Source organism: Lathyrus oleraceus, chromosome 6, assembly GCF_024323335.1.
Source record: "Lathyrus oleraceus cultivar Zhongwan6 chromosome 6, CAAS_Psat_ZW6_1.0, whole genome shotgun sequence".
NCBI lineage: Eukaryota > Viridiplantae > Streptophyta > Magnoliopsida > Fabales > Fabaceae > Lathyrus > Lathyrus oleraceus.
Genome location: NC_066584.1, coordinates 503,575,989 through 503,581,102, shown reverse-complemented (window position 1 = coordinate 503,581,102; position 5,114 = coordinate 503,575,989). Strand labels below are relative to the sequence as shown.

Here is a 5,114-nt window from a genome sequence, read left to right as displayed (position 1 = left end):
ACCATAGTGCCCAAATTCCACAAGAATGGCCACCATCCACTGCTTTGATTGACTGTTGACTTTTTAGGGTTTTGGCCTGGCTATGCACCCTTGCTTGATTGGTTGACTAACCTCCTGATCAGTTTGACCTAATTCTTGATTGCTTGCACTTGAGGCAACTGAGGACAATGCAAATGCTATGCAATGTATCATGATATGCTATGACCTAATATGAGATGGTATGCACAATGGTAGGTGCAAATTTGAGGTGCTACAAAGTGACGCCCTCAGAAGACTTGAAGAGACGTTGAGGAGTTTGTGTCCTATATCCACGCCATGCATTTAGCCACGTTGAAGACCCGGGGGAAACGAAAAGCAGTTACCAACACCAATATAAATAGCTACTTCAAAAACCTAAAAGTGTTCCTCGGTTTTTCCACGCTCACGCTGCCGAAGCTTTTCCAATTTTCTTTCTTTTTACGCTTCTGCAATTTTCTTTTCCAGCAACTTAACATTGTTTATTTGTTTTTCTTTTGCAAGTTCTACATTCTTTTTCCCTTGCAATTTACCTTTCCCTTTTTAGCATTTAGATATTTTTCGCATAATAGTTTCTACACCGGAAACTATTGTGTAACCTTTTATCGGATCTAACCTTACGTTAGATTCTAGTTTTATTTCCTTGGTTTAATTTATTGTTTAATTGAAGAATCCAAGAACAAATCCTACCGGCTTGTGGTGGAGTGTTCAAGACTATTGTTTAACGCATTCAGGTTCTTTAATCATTATTTAATGCTTTGTTTTATTATTTATTTATATTATCTGCCTGTGATGAGTCTGTTTATGCATGATATGTATTTCTGTTTGTTTAGCATGTCTGGCTAATTCGCCTAGATATCGGTATGTAAAGTAAGCGAAATAAGGGATCAAGACTAAGTCGGTCTAATTAAACTTAAAATTAAAATCAATCTTTTTACGGTCTCAATTTACAGGTTTAATAACAAGATTTTTTACAAAAGTAAAAGACATAAAGAAGTTAAAATCAATAGAGCGAGAGTTTGAGGTTTTAACTGGACAGTGTAAATTAGGCATTAATTCTAGATCAGGGCGAGAGCAAGTTTTAGAGTTAATTAAATTCTGACCTTTTCCAAAAAGTATTTTTAAAGATTGAATGTGAGGACGAGAGTTAAGCATTCGGGTTTAATTGTATAACCTAAGTCAACAGAGCGAGAGTTTGAGATAAGGGTGTTTAAAACGGTCAGTGTTTTCTTAAAAAGAGTTTCTGCAACTTTATTACTTTCAAAAAGTGGTTTTTGACTTAATTATAAGTGACAGCTACATTAACATAAAATCATGGTTTATTCAACAGAGTGAGAGTTTGAGATAAAACCTTTAATCAATAAAGTTAACTGAAACGATTTATTTTAAAACCAAGAAACCGACAAAGAATTGAGTCCCTAATTACGACGAACTGCATACCGATATCCGCTTTATTAATATTTAATCTAGATCTTAGTTTAGTTTTTAGCTTCGCCCCCCAAACAATCAACCACTATTCACCTTAGCTTTACGTAGTAACCTTAGATAACGGTATATCGATTCATAAGTCCCGGTGGGATCGATATCTTTTAAAACTACGCGATAGAACTGTGCACTTGCAGTTTGTACCCCAAATTCGACTCACGAAGTCGAGCGATCAAGTTTTTGGCGCCGTTGCCGGGGACTTTTATTTAATCGATATCGTAACTCTTCCGTTACGCTGTAGAGACTAAGGCTTCTTTTTCTTCTATTCTTTCTTTCGTTGATTTGTATGCCACGCACTCGCTCACAAGGCGAACCGCTCTATTTACGAATCAACGATATCGAACTATATCTCCGAGTCTTACGACGAATTCGAGAATATCGTGCTGCAAACAATCTCCCTCCTATAGAACTTCCTGATTTCAAAAACCTTTTTCCTTCGATAACCGAGATGGCAGAACCAGCTCGTGCTCTTAGAGATTACGCCGCTCCATCGCAAGATGAGCCGCATTCAAGTATTGCTCCGCCCGCAATCGAAGCAAACAACTTCGAACTTAAACCTTCGCTGTTGCAGGCGGTGCAACAGAACCAATTCTCTGGAAATCCTACCGAGGATCCAAACCTTCATTTATCCGTATTTGTTCAATACGCTGATACTGTTAAAGCTAATGGTGTCACTTCAGAGGCAATTCGACTTCATCTTTTTCCTTTCTCATTAAGAGATAGCGCTAGAAGATGGCTTCAATCTCTCCCTTCCAACTCAGTCACCACATGGAACGAGTTGAAGAAAGTTTTTCTTGCCCGATACTTTCCGCCAAGCAAAACAGCTATGTTAAGAGCCCAGATAAACGGATTTAAACAGAAAGACAACGAGTCTCTTTTCGAAGCATGGGAAAGATACAAAGACATGATGAGACTTTGCCCACACCATGGTTTGGAAGACTGGTTAGTAATTCACACATTTTATAATGGTCTCTTATACAACACAAGGTTAACAATAGACGCCGCTGCAGGTGGTGCATTGATGAACAAACCTTATGCTGATGCTTACCAGCTTATCGAGAGCATGGCCCAAAACCACTATCAGTGGGGAACCGAACGAACAACGGTGGAAAAACCTCAAACGAAAACTGGCATGTACGAGATAAGTAACCTTGATCACGTTAACGCAAAAGTGGATGCTTTGGTCCAGAAAATTGAAAGTTTAAACGTATCACCTCCAGCCGCCGTGGTTGCTATAACTCAGAATTGCGAGGTCTGTGGAATCCAAGGCCACACTCCTACGGATTGTCAACTCTTGACAGGAATCTAAGCAGAGCAAGTAAATTATGCTCAAGGAAGCCCCTACTCGAATACCTATAACTCAAATTGGAAGAACCATCCAAACTTTTCATATAAGAGTAATAATGCTTTGTACGCACCTGGACAGTCCCCAAATCAAGCCCCAGCTATACCTCCGGGATATCAGAAACCGAACCCATCCATGCCTAACAATAACGCCCCTAGGAAATCCAACTTGGAAATCATGATGGAAAACTTTATAGCTTCCCAACAACAAACCAATAAAGATTTCTTAAACCAGAATGTACATACTGGCGAACAACTTAAACAACTAGCAAGCAAAGTAGATGCCTTGGCTACCCATAACAAAATGCTGGAAACACAAATATCACAAGTAGCCCAACAACAAGCACCTACTGCTGCCCCAACTGGTACATTCCCTGGACAGCCCCAACCTAATCCGAGAAGCCACGCTCATGCAATTATATTAAGAAGTGGAACGGAAGTGGAAGGACCGTCTGATCCAAGGATAGAAAACCAAAACCCTAAGAAATCAACTGAGGAAAGTGAACTTAAGGAAAAGGAAGAGAGTAATAAGGAAACCCTAGAAAAGAAGGAACCTTATGTACCTCCACCACCTTACAAACCACCTATACCTTACCCTCAAAGGCTTGTTAAAACCAAAGATGCGGGCCAATTTAGAAAATTTGTTGATCTCCTTAAACAATTAAACGTTACAATTCCGTTCACCGAAGCTATTACGCAGATGCCCTCATATGCTAAATTCTTAAAAGAAATCCTTTCTAATAAGAGGAAACTTGAGGATAGCGAAACCGTTACACTCCCTGCCGAATGTAGCGCTATAATCCAAAACATGCCCCCTAAACTCAAGGATCCAGGTAGTTTCTCTATACCCTGTCACATAGGAAAATTTGTCATCGACAAAGCCTTATGCGATTTAGGAGCCGGAATTAGCGTTATGCCTTTATCCATATGTAAGAAACTGGAAATGGGAGAATTAAGACCAACCAGAATGTCTGTGCAACTAGCAGATCGTTCCATCAAATATCCTGTAGGAATCCTTGAAAACGTTCCCGTACGCATAGGTCAATTCTACATTCCCACTGATTTTACAATTATGGACATTAGAGAAGATGATATTACGCCCATTATACTGGGAAGACCATTCTTAGCAACTGCCGGTGCAATCATAGACGTAAAACGAGGACGACTCACCTTCGAAGTAGGTGAAGAGAAAATTGAGTTCATTCTTTCCAAATTCTTGAAAGCACCTGCAATAGAAGATACATGTTACTTCATGGATATCATCGATGAATGCATAAAAGAAGCAGAGTCAGGAGAAGACAAATCACCTGACTGCCTTGTAGAAGACAAATCATACCAATGTTTAGCAATAACACCGGATCCTACGCAATGTCTTAACAAACCAACCCCTGACCTGAAAACACTTCCCAAAAATCTGAGATATGAATTCCTAGACTTAGAACTCGAACGACCTGTGATAGTTAATGCAGATCTAGGGAGACTCGAAACAGAAAAACTCTTACATATCTTAAGGAAGTATCCAACCGCACTAGGGTACCACATCACCGATCTTAAAGGAATAAGTCCTTCTATTTGTATGCACCGCATCATGTTAGAAGAAGACTGTAAAACCTCTAGGGAACACCAGAGAAGACTAAATCCGATCCTAAGTGAGGTAGTAAAAAAGGAAATAACCAAGTTATTGGAAGCAGGTATTATATATCCTATATCTGATAGCAAATGGGTTAGTCCTGTGCACGTTGTACCTAAGAAAGGAGGCATAACCGTTATTGAAAACGAAAAAGGGGAAACTATAACTAAACGAATCGAATCAGGATGGAGAATGTGCATTGATTATAGGAAACTAAACAAAGCAACCCGAAAAGATCATTTCCCTTTACCATTCATTGACCAAATGTTAGAACGATTAGCAAAACATTCACATTTCTGTTATCTAGACGGTTATTCAGGCTTCTTTCAAATACCAATTCACCCTGATGACCAAGAAAAGACAACGTTCACGTGCCCTTTTGGTACCTTCGCTTATAGACGAATGCCGTTTGGTCTGTGTAATGCCCCTGCAACCTTTCAAAGATGCATGATGGCAATTTTCGCCGACTTTCTCGAAAACATCATGGAAGTATTTATGGATGACTTTTCTGTATACGGACAAAGTTTCGAAGAATGCCTTGAAAACCTGGAAAGAGTTCTTGAGCGATGTGTAAAAGTAAACTTAGTACTTAATTGGGAAAAGTGCCACTTTATGGTACAAGAAGGAATTGTTTTAGGAC

The 5,114-nt window shown here is 39.4% G+C and overlaps 1 pseudogene; it reads right to left on the bottom strand.

The window, feature by feature from the left end:
- Nucleotides 1-2,333: 2,333 nt before the first annotated feature.
- LOC127099118 (uncharacterized) lies at nucleotides 2,334-2,433 on the bottom strand (annotated as a pseudogene).
- Nucleotides 2,434-5,114: the final 2,681 nt, after the last annotated feature.